The sequence below is a fragment of the Hemicordylus capensis genome, chromosome 1 (genome assembly GCF_027244095.1).
Source record: "Hemicordylus capensis ecotype Gifberg chromosome 1, rHemCap1.1.pri, whole genome shotgun sequence".
In the NCBI taxonomy this organism is placed as follows: domain Eukaryota; kingdom Metazoa; phylum Chordata; class Lepidosauria; order Squamata; family Cordylidae; genus Hemicordylus; species Hemicordylus capensis.
In genome coordinates, this window is record NC_069657.1 from 427,001,434 (window position 1) to 427,016,377 (window position 14,944).

Consider the following 14,944-nt stretch of genomic DNA (forward strand, 5'->3'; position numbering starts at 1 on the left):
TAATCCTCTTGGGTGCGCCTTTAGAATGTGCGTCCTGGTGCCCAGCTGATTGGCTGGGCGGCGGAGGTGCCTGATAGGCTGAGGCGGCAGGAGCTCACGCGTGGCAGGAGGCTGTTGAACTGCTGCTGGGGGAAAATGGCGGCGGTGAGGAGGCGATGGTGTCCTGCGCACCCACCGGGGTCAGGAGGCGGCTGGGCCACCAGGAAGAGAAGGTGGCAGCAGGAGAAATCGCGGGGGGGGGGAGAGAAGCAGGGTGGGCGGACATCGGAGACGCCCGCCGGAAGACAGGGAGAAAGGGCTGAAGGTGGGGGGGAAGAGTCAAACTAGGGGAGCAGACGCTATGCGCCCAGTCAGCTAGTTGCTATTAATATCTCACATTGAATGTAAAGTTGTGCTGGCGTGTTAGTGTTGACTCCTGGCGACCACAGAGCCCTGTGTTTTTCTTTGGTAGAATACAGGAGGGGTTTACCACTGCCTCCTTCTGTGTAGAATGAGATGATGTCTTTCAGCATCTTCCTATATCGCTGCTGCCCGATATAGGTGTTTCCCATAGTCTGGGAAACTTACCAGTGGGGATTCGAACTGGCAACCTCTTGCTCCCTAGGCAAATTACTTCCCTGCTGCACTATTTTCTATAGATATAATTTTGTATTTGTATGTTTAAATTTTGCTTTAAGTCACTATGATTTCCCCCTGCCCCTGGCTCTTTTCCAGCCTATACCGGTATTCTAAATCAAAAGGAGTCATTTTGGTGTTACATTACATTCTCAGGATGTAAATGGTGATGGTGACAATGCTCAAGCATGAAAGCCTTAAATCCTAGTGCCAGGTTTGTAGGGTCAATTGTAGAAGTTTGTGATGATTAAAATGCAATCAGTACTTCTCCTCAGCATGAACTTTGATTTGGTATCTTCACCAATCTTTTCTGGTATCTTTACCTTTACAAATAAATGCATATTTAAATTAACATATAAATAGCATATTAATTCACCAATAAATAGCTTATCCAGGAACTGAAAAATGGAGTGGGCAGTCGTTTGCAGTGGTGAGGAATCCATGACAGTAGTGTACACAGCTTATTTGACAAGGTTAAAAACTGAACTTGTATATTAGAAATTGTAGAAAGTCCCCAACTATTGTTGATAGATATCCAAAGCAAATACAAATCAACTGGATAGTGCATCAACAAACGGAGGTACTTTTTTCATACAACACATAATCCACTTGTGGAATTCTCTGCCACAAGATGTGGTGACAGCCAACAGCCTGGATGGCTTTAAGAGGGGTTTGGATAACTTCATGGAGGAGAGGTCTATCAATGGCTACTAGTTTGAGGGCTATAAGCCACCTCCAGCCTCAGAGGCAGGATGCCTCTGAGTAGAAGCTGCAGGGGAGTAACAGCAGGAGAGAGGGCATGCCCTCAACTCCTGCCTATAGGCTTCCAGCGGCATCTGGTGGGCCACTGCGTGAAACAGGATCCTGGACTAGATGGGCCTTGGGCCTGATCCAGCATGGCTGGCCTTGTGTTCCTCAAACTCTCTTCCCTCTTCCCTGGGGAACCCCTTGCAACCCTGGGGAAGCCACTGCCTGTGTGGGTGGACAACACACTGAGCTAGATGGCCCAGTGGTTTGACTTGGTATAAGGCAGCGTCTTATGTTCCTAAGCTGCCTTCTGCTTATTGTTTCATCTACCTCAGTATTGTCTCTTTTGACTGGCAGCCGCACCAGTAGCCGCACCAAAGCGGGGGGGGGGAGGGGGCACAGAAGAGGCAAAGAAGTGCATTTCTGGGCGGATGAGCTGTGTCCTACAATAGATTTCTGAAACAGAATGGGTGGGCAGGTGGAAGGGCAACTACTTATCCGGTCTGACCCCGTCTCTGGAGCTGCCCTTGAGAAGCTCTCCAGGGTTTCAGGCAGGAGTCCTTTTTCCCAGCCCTGACTGGAGATGCCAGAGATTTAACCTGAGACCTTCTGGATACAGAGCAGATGCTCAGCTTCTGCTGCTACTGAGTTACAGCTAAGCTCTCAGTATTTGAACCACATGCAGAAGGGGTAGTTCAGATTAACTAGTAGCCCTTACATGATGGGGAGCGGGGTAAATGAGAGGAAAACATACACTCCCACCCTCCTCCTCCTCCATGTGTTTATATGGGCCAATCAGAGTATCGCCTGCCTGAACCAGCCACTGTGAGTGTTTGGGGTATTGGCTTTAAAACTAAAACAGTTACTGTGTGGTGTTTATACAGGGAAGGTGTTTAGTGTAACACACTAACAGACGCTCCCTCTGATATCCGGAGAGGCTGGTCTGCCACTGAGAAAGAAGCCTCAAGCACGTTCCCCCAACTAAAGGGGAAGCCAAACCGAGGCCTTCTGCGTCTCCCATTGGTTAGCGATGATGTAATACGACAGAACATACGGGCATTTTTCTCCCCCTTCCCGTTCCTGGTTAAGCACTAGAGAGAAGGGCGCTCCAAAGCTCAGCCAATCACGGAAAAGCAAGTCCTCTGTGGCCTTGGGGGTGGTGGTGACTTGCTAGGTTGCTTTTCAAATACCACCTTGTTCTCATTTCCCCTTCCCGCTCCTCCCAATCGAAGAGCAGGACTCACGCCTGCGTCCTTGGCTGTTTGAGAAGCTATTATGAAGGACGCGGAAGCCAGCGACCAATAGATACTCCTTTGGGGTGGAGCCCTTTACCCACGGGCATTGGGGGGAAAGAGGCTGGACCGCTAGCGAGTAAGTGGCAAAGGAAGTGGCCAATTGGCGCTCAGGAAGCGGGACACTGACAGGGATAAGACCCAATAGGAATGCGGCAACGGGCTGAGTGACAGCCGCCACGGCCTATGGTAAGGCCTTATCGGAGCCGGCAGGACTAGCTCTACTGAGGCGGTTGTGGGAGGGCTGTGTTCTTTTCTTCCTCCTTCTCCCGCCCGGTGCATTCTGACGTTGCGCGGCAGGGAGGGAGGGCCCTAGAGCGGCCGCTGGGACGGGGTCCCCAACATGTCCGTGCTGCTGGCTGCATTCGGGCTGCGAGAGCAGAGGACGGCGAGGGGAGAGGCCGCTGCGTGAGGAGGAAGAGGCGGCGGCGGCGGCTCGAGCTCAGCCAACCCCCCCTCCCCCAGAGCCCGGCGCCTCAGTCGGTAAAGGCGGAGGCTGCCCGCCCGCTGCTTAATCGAGCGAGGAGTTTACGGCGCCAGGTACAGGCCCGGGCCGGCTCCGCCTGAGGGAAAGGGGGAGAGAGGTTGGCGGTGGCTGAGGCCTCGAGCGCGCTGAAGGGAGGCGCGGTGGGGGAGACGAGGAAGGCCTGGGCTTGGGCCTGCGCTGGCGTCACGGGCGGCGGCAGCAGCAGCAGCAGCAGCAGGGGCTTCTGCGTAGTGCGTAGTTGGGAGCGGGAGGGGGAAGAGGCGGCGGCGGCGCCGCTGCTGAATTGGTGCCTAAGCTGTAAGGCGTCGGGAGGGGAGGGGATCTCTTGGTCCGGGTGAGGGGGGGGCAGGTAGAAGGGGGGCTGGCGGGAGGGGGCGATGCTCCTCTCTCGCGCCTCGACTGCCCGGGCCGCCTTGGTTGTTGGGGGCCGAGGGAGGGGTCCCTCCGTGTGAGATGTGGGGTGGGCTGTTAAAAGAGGGAGCCAGGGGAGGGAGGTTGGGGTCGGGCTGGGGGAAGATCTTTCGTCGCTGTCGCGATTTGGCGGCCTAAGATAGGCTTGAGCTTCCCCTAGGTTTGTTTCTATCCCCCACTCCAAAATTAAACCGTGGGGGCAGTTATTTCGTCCCCAGTCACAATCGAAAACTGCTTACTGCCCCACATGCTGTGTTGTCCCCAGCCTGATTACATTTTTGTTCCAAACAAGCCCATTTCTATCTTGGAACGCTTGATACCTTTGGGAAGACCGCAGGCCTTTAAGTGGGGCAGAAGTGGGCAGTCTTCGTGTGCGGTGATTACTACACGGTATAGGGGCGCTAGGCTTTTCTGAAAGGACCTTGCTTTTTGCTTACAATCGCACATTGGTTGTGGTTTTGATGCTGATGATGTATATCGCTGTTGGAAGTAGCTGTGGGTGACGTCCTTTATCTCTAGGTGAGCCACTGGGGTACAAATCTTGGTTCGGGTTTTGAACTTTTTGTCTAGTCCATTCTCGCTATCACATATGAATACTTGCAACTTATGAGGTATTAAAGAAAACTTGTAGACTTACACTAGATTCCCATTTTCTCTTTTGCATGTGGGTCAGATGAAAGGCAAGATCTTGTATGTATCTTGTATGTAGGTTAGGATTGAAGTTTCAGTGGATCAAACGTTGGGTTTAAATTTCTGCTGAGCTGTGAATTTGCTTAGGCTGACATAAAGTGACTTTATTTCACAGTATTTAGTGTAAAATGAGATGACTGTAAATTCTAACATGTCATGAGCCTCTGGGATATTGTATTGGGGCCAGGGAGTTTCCATTGTGCTTGCATGCATTTGTATTTAGCAGAAGATAGAGTCCTTGCATCAGTGCTGTGAGGTCAAGGATATTCTTATTTGTACATATGAGAGGGATCAGAAATGTGATATATTTCTGTGAATTGTTAAATGTTCTATGTGGAGAGAGCCCACTTAATACCCAATGAGTTCATATACTAGTGAATGTCTTAACATTCCAATGTAGTTTTTACCAACTTCCATCTTACCCAACTATGAATGTGACTTGGTGCTGGATAACCATTTGTGTACAAAAGTTGATTAAGACACCCGCTAACTCACTCAACATAGCTTGGTTTCTTTTGGGTTGGCAACTAAAGGACTATTTGGTGCCACTCCGGAACAGAATTGGCCTTTGGGCCTTTTGTTGCTACTCTCTGCTCTACTGACTCTTTAAGAACTAAAAGAAGAATATTTTGCCTGTTCAAATGTATGGAAGAGTTGCTTTGTAACTCTAGCACTTGCCTGATCATCTGTGGTAAGCAATGGTTACTGCAGGTGACCAAGCAAGGCTTGAAATGCAATGTTGAGCACCATGTGCTATAGCACTGTTCTCAGATGGACAGTGTTGTGAAGATCATGCATTGGCTGATGTCCCATTGTTTAAATAGTGGACCTGTTAGAAGATCTATTAATTGTCTTGGTTACAGATCTCAAGTCTTTATGCAGATTTGTCGATGGCAGATACTGGAAGCTTTTTGTGTTCTCATGAAGAACTTGAATAATCTGGGGAACGTTGTGAGTGTCTTATAAAGATGTGTTTGAATGTACTAAAGCAGCTTAGGTTTAATGTGTTCAAATCTCTTGACATGATAGTGCAGACCAGTGTTCTCTCTAACCTTTTTCATCTATGTGCGGAATTAGATTTGTTCTGGCTGGCAGAATCAAGGCAGTGTGTGCACACATGCATTCAGGGTGGGTTCTTGATTCAACCTGAGTGGGATCTAAAATTAACTGAGTGGACATCAAAATATGTGAATGTTCCCTTAGAGGGAACAATGGTGCAGACCATGCCTAGAGCCATTGTAGTGATTAGAGGACTTGGTCATGATCCCTGCTCATCTACGGTGGCCTTGTGTAAATCACTGTTTCTAAGTCTTGCCTTATCTCATAAGGCACCACAATTAAGGCAAGGCCTCTGCCTTCATGGAGGATTCTGTGGTGGGTTGCAGGAAGCAGTTGCTCAGACTTTGTGTTGCTGGTGTGTGGGCTGCTGCTACAATTCAATATTAAGCTTCCTTCAACTGAAATTGAGTAAGGGTAATGGACTTAGGCAAAGTTATGTACCCAGCCTGCCTAATCGTTCCCCTTGTTGCCAGTTGCTTCTCAGTAGTAGTAGCTTCTTACAGGGATAGAGGCAGTGTACACAACGGCACAACCTTACCTTTACACAATCATGGTAGTCCTGCTTTTTTTAACGGATGGAAGCAGGACTATAGGATTATTCTTGGTACCTCTCCAGGCTTGAAAGTGTTGAGAAATACACACAGGCTAATGTGCACTGCTTTTTGCAGCTGGGATAAGTTTTGTCGTCGAAGGAAGGAACTGATGCTGACACTTGCCCATTTTCCTGGGGACAATTGATACTTGCCCCAAGCAAATAGATGACAGGAAAACTGTACCTCTGAGTTTAGACATGCGTTATACTAGCATTTTTGGTCAGATTAAGTCACTTTTCTTCTTGGAGCCAGGATATTTTGAAAACATAATTTTAAGTTAATGTAACTATCAGATTTGTAGACCTTGCAGTTTCTGAGAAAGTTTTGCAAGTAATAATAATTCAATAAGTATTTTAAACAGTGCTTACCAGTGCATCCATTGGGATTAATCATAGTAGTGTTGTGGCAATTGAATGTTAATGAGCAAGAAGTCGTCTCTCCGCCTCCCCATTTTCTAGTTCTAGTTTTGCAAGGGCAAAGTAATGTCCGTATTATGAGAGTTTTTAGGTAGCTTTAGCTACTTAAGAAAAGGAATCCAGACATAGGACTTGACAAATCTCCAGCACCATGGTTAGAATTTAACCATGGCACCTAGACTAGGATATTCAGAGGTACCATTAATTGATAAAATCTTTATTTTATTTATCTATCTATCATATTTGTACACCGCCCCAAACTTTCATCTCTGGGTGGTTAACAATAGCATAAAACAAGTTAAAAACATATACAAAAAACATAAAACAATTTAACAATTTAAAAATAAACCAGGGATTAAAACCTAGAAATTTTTAGGAAGCTGAGAAAACTTGGACAAAAAGATGGGTTTTCAGGTGTTTTTAAAAAAATGCCAGAGATGGGGAAGATCATATCTCAGCCGGGAGTGCATATTTGACCCAGACAGCCCTGTTTATGTTCGAAGTATGTTACTTGTAAAGTGGATAAATGGAAGCCCATTTACCCTCTCCTCCAAAAATCTGTTTTGCCAAATGTCCATTGTCTGGCTCCTAAATGTTTGGCCTGACTCCTAGATTCAAATACAGTTTGTCAAGGCCTGTCATAAAATAAAACTTTATCACAGTGACAGACTAGCAAACCAGGTGATGCAGAAGTGGCCACTGAGAGAGCTGGAATTGACAGTGACCAGTACAGAAGAGAATGTGGTACCTGGATGAATGGGCAGGGGGGGGGAAAGAATTAAAATGGCAGACTGGCTTACCCGACGAGCAGAAATACTGTAAGAGAAGGAACTTGGGGTGGAAGTTTTGAGGCAAGTTTTATCTACCAGCAAGGATTGGATGTGTATGTGAGCATCAACACTCGTGAATAGTTAAAAGGGTTTTCATTTTTGGTCCAGCTGGATAATGCTACTTCAAGATTATGATAAATTATAAGGAGAAGTAAACTGCAGACATATAAAGTGACCAGCAAAACCTTTAAGTGACTAGCATTATGCTGCAGAATTATTGACTTCTTGCAGTTTAAAAGTTGAGGTGTTCGTTCTTACCTGTTCAATCCAAAATGGCTTAGGTCCAGTACTAGAGTGACTTGCCCTCTTGCTAAAAAACGTGTGTACACATGGCTCTGTGGTCGCCAGGAGTCGACACTGATCCGATGGCACAACTTTACCTTTTACCTATATCAAATATGGGTGCTAATAAAATGTGAGAATACTGTTTCTCATAACATGGGTAGTCTCCACATGATCACAGATACCATACTGCAAGTTTATAATCGGTCACAATACCAGAAAGCGTTGTCCTGAAACCATCTATGAGCAACAAAGTCTGCTATATTCCTGGACTACTTGTTACTTAAAATGGTTATGCAGGCAAGGCAACTTTATTAGTCCACTATAGATTTATACTTCCACTTGCCAAAGAGCTAATATCAGTATACAACTCCCTTCCCACAGAGAATCAAAGCGCTATTTCTGAACCGCACTGCAAAATCTTCCTGTTTTCAAAATCATCATCAATGGTAATCAAAGACTGAACTTAATGGATTAACCTAAGCAAAGGACAACTCTCTACAGCAATGAGGCCGCAATCCCATTGTGAGCCGTGGCCTCCTACTTTGAGGGAGAAGAGTGCTGTTGTGGCCCTGCTGTCATGTATTTCCATGTGTTAATGCTTCTTTTGCCACTTGGCTGTAGTATCTGGACAGCTTTCCATGAGGTTGCAGATGTTGCATAAAAATGTTTATAAGCAGTGATCAGATAGCAAATGGTCAATGACACCACTGTTAATGTAGCAGGAGAGTAGAGAGTAATATAGAAAAGGATATATGACTGAGACATGCATTTTTTAAAATTTACATTTTATATCCCGCTTTTCCTCCAAGGAGCCCAGAGCAGTGTACTACATACTTAGGTTTCTTCTCACAGTAGCCCTGTGAATTAGGTTAGGCTGAGAAAGAAGTGACTGGCCCAGAGTCACCCAGCTAGTTTCATGGCTGAATGGGGATTTGAACTCTGGTCTCCTCAGTCCTAGTCCCACACTCTAGCCACTACACCACGCTGGCTCTCATGGCTATGGCTGCATGCATGCAGTTAGATAATTATGTAGGAAGATATAAAAGTCCGACTTCACTGAATTTCTAGATTAGGCACCATATTAAAAATGTTCAAACTATACATGTTTAGCCAGCAGAGTAAACTACAGAAAACTTGTGCAGTTGCTTCTTCATTGGTCACTTGAAAAGTAGGTTGGCAAAGTCTGAATCATCACATAATTTAGAAGTAATTGATCTTGCTAAGGTTGGAGGAATGACTTCTAAAATGGTTGCTGACTTTTAAATTCTCTCAAGTACAGTAGTTACTGGCACACATTAGGGATCTATAATATACTTATAGGACTCGAATAGAAATGTAAGGTTACAGGAATAATTCAAATATTACACATTTTGTATTCATAAAGTAAGATGGTTTGAACAATACTTGGAAAAATTGTATGTGAAATTTGGAGAGAATTGTTAAACAACTGAGTTAGGAAATTGTAGATGGAGAGCATGTAGCCCACCCTTTCTACTATTTTGGAAGCATCTTTGTTCTCTAATTCTGTAGTAAGTGTGTATTATATTATCTTTGATAGCAGATTGCTTTGAGATCATGCTGGTAATAGGATAGCTATTTGTTTCATAACTAGTAAGAGAAATTGAGAGATCTTTAATCTCCCTGCATATTGTACATATCTTCTCTTGGCTCCTGTATCTACATTATAGAGATACCAACGTGCACTTCTTTCTGTATTATGGTCAGGAATTATTTTTTTGCAGAATGTAGAAGTGATTCTTGACCTGTACCAGTTGGATCTGTTCATTTAAATATTGCCCTGGCCCTAAATTTGAAAGTGAAAGATGAAGGGAAACTGGATAAGATGGAAAGGGAGAATAATCTCCCGTGGCTCTGCCGGCGATCCTGTTGATGCTCTGGTGGAGAACTGGAACAGCAAACTCACCGGGGCAGTAGACTCGATTGCGCCTAAGTGTCCTCTCTGACCCCCTTCAAAATTGGCCCCTTGGTATACAGAAGAACTACGGGGGATGAAGCGGCAAGGTAGACAACTGGCGTGCAAGTGGAGAAAGACTCAACTCGAATCTGACAGATTGCAACATAAGTACATTTGAAGATCTATGCTCAGGCAATACATGTGGCAAAGAGATTCTTTTCTGTCCATATTGCATCTGAAGTTAACGTCCGGCGGAGTTGTTCAGGGTTATGAGAGGGCTAGTACGTGCCATAGTATCCTTCTTGAGCGTCTGTGGGGGTTGGGAGTGGGGTGCACTGCTTTGCAGTGGTTCCACTCCTACTTTTCGGGCAGGTTCCAGATGGTGTCCCTTGGAGACTGTTGTTTGTCAAAATCTGAGCTTTCGTATGCTGTCCCTCAGGGCTCTGTATTGTCTCTGATGTTGTTTAACATCTCTATGAAACTGCTGGAAGAGCTCATCAGGAGATTTGGTGCAGGGTGCCATCAGTATGCTGATGACACCCAAATTTGTTTCTCCATGTCAACCTCATTGGGAGAAGGCATAACCTCCCTAAATGCCTACCTGGAGGCTGTGATAAGCTGGATGGGGGATAACAAACTGAGACTGAATCCAGATAAGACGGAGGTACTTATTGTGCAGGGTCAGAACTCGGGAGATGATTTTGATCTGCCCATACTGGATGGGGTCGCACTTCCCCAGAAGGAACAGGTACACAGTCAGGGGGTGCTTCTGGACACAAAACTCTCCCTGGTGTCCCAGGTTGCGGCAGTGGCCAGAGGTGCCTTTTATCAGCTTCAGATGATGCGCCTGCTGTGTCCATTTCTTGAGATAAATGACCTCAGCGCAGTGGTACATTTGGTAACTTCCATACTGGATTACTGCAATGCACTCTATGTGGGGCTGCCTTTGTATGTAGTCTGGAAACTACAGCTGGTTCAGAATGTGGCAGCCAGGTTGGTCTCCGGGTCATCTCGGAGAAACCATATTACTCCTATATTGAAAGATCTACACTGGCTGCCGATAAGTTTCCAGGCAAATACAAGGTGCTGGTTATAACCTATAAAGCCCTAAATGGCTTGTACCCTGGGTATTTAAGAGTATGTCTTCTTCAGCATGAACCCCACCGCCTATTGAGATCATCAGGAGAAGTCCATCTGCAGTTGCCACCGGCTCGTCTGGTTCCTGCTCTGGGACGGGCCTTCTCAGTTGTTCCCCCAATGCATTGGAACGAGCTCCCTGCTGAAATAAGAGCTTTCCCCATCTCTGACAATTTTTTTAAAAAACCTATAAAGTCACATTTGTTCACCTTTTAATTAAATACTGTTTTAATAGTTTTAACATTGTTTTAAAATATTGTTTTAAGGTTTTCAATTGTTGTAATGTTTTAACTTTTTGCTGTAACTTAATCTGTTTTTTAATTTCTTGTCATTTATCTGTTTTAACTAATGTTTTAACTCTTCTGTTTTTGTTGTAAACTGCCCAGAGATGTAAGTTTTGGGTGATGCAAAAATATGTTAAATAAATAAATCTTTCTATCTCTAGGAGACTGTAGAAAGTGTGTAACAGTTCTGTGGAATAGAAGTGAAAGAATATCTTGAAATATCAATTTTTTAAACTGATTGAAAATTATGTTGAAGCCGGCATCATTTGAAAAGATCTTCACAAGTGTCTTATGGCTGAAGTATTGTTACTTAGGTGTTCAGAGTGCTTTGCAGTCTTAAACTTCAGAACTAAGTTGGATGTGGCTTTCTAAAAAAAAAAAAAGCATTTCATAACCTTTTTGTTGCTGGCATGCAACAGTTTGGGTTTTTTTGTACACAACAAGGAGTTTAACCAAGGGAAGAATCTCTTCTTGTTCAGTTTCAACATGGGAGTGTGCTTAGAGTGCTCCCTTAACTACTTAATCGGTTTGGAATATTTTTGTACATCGTGTCTTTGATAAGTGGGACTGTTTTAAGTAATATTTGGATTATTGCTTCATCTAGAGGCTACTTGTCCAAGTTGGTGCTCTAATGTGAACATGGTGTTGTCATATGGCTAAGGGCTTTCCCATTTGCTACAGTGGAGGACGATGATGAATATTTACATATCACTTTTCCACCGTAATCACAGACCATCCTTTGGTAAGGGTATTTCCTCTATGCCATCAGGAACGACAGGAAGTTAATACAGCAAAGATTTCCTGGAGGGCTAGGTTGATCCCTAATCCCCAGTTCCTTTTCCTGTCGCCTCAGGACGGCAGCAAAGAGAGAGAGCTCTTACAATTTTTGCTGATCCTGTTTTCTTCCCCCGTTTTTTCTTACCTTCCTTTGGTCACAAGCTCAGGCTTCTCTTGGACTTTTCACTTCCCCCACCTTCACTTCCCCCCTTCACCTTCCACCCTTTTCTCTACTTTACCTCGAGGACGATGATGAATATTTACATATCACTTTTCAACAAAAGTCCCCAAAGTGGTTTATATAGAGAAATAGAAATAAAGATGTATCCCTGTTCCCAAAGGACTCCAAAAAGAAACCTAAGACACCAGCAACAGCCACTGGAGGGATGCTATGGTGGGGATGGATAGGGCCGGTTGCTCTCCCCCTGTTCAATAAAGAGAATCAATGCTTTAAAAACCCCTGCTAACTTGGCAAAGAGGCACCTTTTAATGTGGTGATTCTCTTTATTTAGCAGAGGGAGAGTAACTGGCCCTATCCACCCCCAGGACAGTACCTCCAGTGACTGTTGCTGGTGTCTATCTTATGTTTCCTTTTAGATTGTGAGCCCTTTGGGGACAGAGATCCATCTTATTTATTTATTATTTCTCTGTAGAAACTGCTCTGAGCCATTTTGGAAGGGCGGTATAGAAATCAAACAAATAAAATTAAAATAAAAAGGTGCCTATTTGCTCAGCAGGGGAAAGGAAACAAAACTTTACATTCTCAGTTGGCTTTGGAGGAGGCAAAGGATATGTATGTAGAACTGCGTCCTCTGTTGAAGTGACTGGAGAAATCACTGGCATGCATGGGAGATCTACGTGAACAGCTATGAAACTGGGCCAGGATATTAGATGTATAAAATGATAGGAAATGAGGAATTAGTCTGCTCTGAATTACTGCCAACTGCCCTGCATTATTAGCATTCGGTATAATATGTCTTTCCCAAGGGACCTGGTTGTCCACTTGTCTTTAAAAGACACCTTGATGAAATGTGTCCTAACTGGGTTACTTTCTCCCCTCCCCCTAAGATTGAGATGACAATTAGCGTTTCTGCCTTTTATAATTTGACTTGCTTTCAAACACTTTTATAAAACTTATCAGATTAAAAATACAAATTACACTTGTAACATAGAGGTTGCAGTATGGTGTGTGAATGCTGCATATACTTTAGTTACCTTTAGAGAGTCTTTTGAGTAATGCATGTATCCAGGACAGCTTATGTTGGAAACAATTAGCTGGGGTCCACATGGAAGTATTTGCCAGTGGCAAGCATATCTCTTCATCTTGACAAACTCCAGGTGCCAGGGAGCTATGATGCCTCGATTAGGAAGTTGAGAGGTCAAGTTACTTAATACAATACAATATTTATTTGCCTCAGGTAGCCCTGTTATATTCTAAGTATATTGCTTATAAAGGACTAAAGAGAAGTCTTACCCCCACAATTTCCATCACTTAGTCAAGTAACTTTGTCAAGTTTCCATTGTCTGGCTTCAAAACTTTCGAGCTGCTGCTAGATCCAAAGAAAATTTGTCAAGGCCTGTCTTAATCAGATGAACACTTGCCCAGCTACTAAGTGAGATGGGACTCTGCTCTGACCTTATGCTAGACTTCAAAGGCCCTTGAACACAGTGAAAAGTCTTAATTGCTTCTGAGTGCCTTAACTTTAGCAGCAGAGATGAGACAAGACTCCAGCCTTCTGAGTTTGGAGAGGATCAGAGGGTCATGGTGACATAAAATGTCAGCCAGCTATTGGCTGGACCCATGTGAGTAGTTGTACCTTCTTTCTTGAATTTGAAATTTTAAGGTGCCAGAGAAACAGGTTTTGGGTGGTATATAAATATAATAAATAAAAATAAAGCAGGACTGTAAATGTTTTCAGGCTCCTGTGTGGATAGTTACTTTAGATTTTTATCCTCCTGTTTTTGAATTCCTAGAGTAGGCTACAACAGGGCTTGACAAACTTTATCTTGATCTAGGAGGCAGCCCCCTAATTTGGGAGCTATTCAGTGGACCCTTGACAAAATTACTGGAATTGGTGACTGACATTGTGGAGGGGGAGGGTAAATGGGGGCTGCTTTATCCCCTTTTATAAGTAACAAACCTGGAGCAGAAACATGACTTCCTGGGACAAATACATATTTTATTAAATAACTCTTTCTTTATAAATATCCTAGTCTAGGTGCCATGGTTAAATGTCTAGGCGTCATGAGTCCTTGGTGCCTGGGATTTGTCAAGCCCTGGGTTGAAATATTAATAAAAGAGAAATACATTAAATCCTTCAACATTTCTGATGGTGGTTGGTTGGCTGGTTTACTGCAGGTGGAATAGCTGCAGATATAGCAGCTCTTGTAGGAGAGGAACCAGACAAGGATTGGTCTTAGCAAGGCCAATGGAGGGCCCCCACTTGTTTGACCCCTGCCTGACCTTCCTACTTAAATTCAGTGTACCTAGGACTTTATACAGAGCTGAATATATTATAAACACGAAAAGTTCAGTTTTGACTTGTGGCTAATGGTGTAAACTCTGACTTGGATATGTCAAATCTGCATATATTTTAAAGGCACAGTGTGCATGTATTGGGTTTTCTTCAAAAAATATACAAACAAAAAACAAAATATTTACAGTGTTCACTTGACTCCTTCACTGAAGCAAGATAGAAGCAATAGCCTAATCATGATATTTATAGCGTAATGGGGAAAACGCCTGTAATTATAATTTTGAAAGGACATAACTTAAACTCTTCCTGACTTAAACATTTGCATCAGGAGAATCCATAACTTCTGATTCTGTTTTGTATACATAAAATGCTACACATCTCACACAAATTAAAAATGGAAACTTATTGTTTAGGAGTAGTCCAGATGCAATGGGGTGGTAGAACAGGTTTTATGTAAGTAAATTTCCAGACATTTTCAGATCCCAAGTTACTATACTTAAGTGAGGATAGCTTTCTTTATCTTATCAAACACCAAATTTGCATTTTTAGCCTACTTTCCAGTAGGCTTATGAAATCACCTGGCATTCTGTGTGTCTGTCCCTCTCCAACTTCGCAATGCCTGGACCAGTATGAACTAAATCGGGTACAGTTGTAGGGACACCTTAATGGCATAGTTTATCATGTCATCCATCTTGATCTAAGATGGCAGATGTGTGAACAGGTGAGGTGCAAGAAGTCTAACTTGTGGACCACCTAACCAATCTGAACCAAATTTAGTCCAGTTGTAGGGGTAATGAAAGGAAAGTAGGCAGATTAATTCTTGCTAGAACAACTTGTTTCCTGCTGCTTTCACTAGAGGTATGAGGGAGCTGATGATTAAGCCCTCTGAATGATCACCTCTTAATCTGTAGTGGCAGCTTTTGACACTC

General features: G+C 44.0%; 1 protein-coding gene across 3 annotated transcripts in view; it reads left to right on the forward strand.

Moving 5' to 3' along the window:
- Positions 1–2,887: 2,887 nt before the first annotated feature.
- Positions 2,888–14,944, forward strand: part of PPM1B (protein phosphatase, Mg2+/Mn2+ dependent 1B) — a 73,482-nt gene continuing 61,425 nt past the window's right edge. For 2 of the 3 annotated variants that reach the window (XM_053311910.1, XM_053311924.1), the window contains exon 1: positions 2,888–3,194. The gene's annotated coding sequence lies outside the window, so the exon portion shown is untranslated. The remainder of the gene's footprint in view (positions 3,195–14,944) is intronic. The other variant, XM_053311917.1, reaches the window with a different exon arrangement.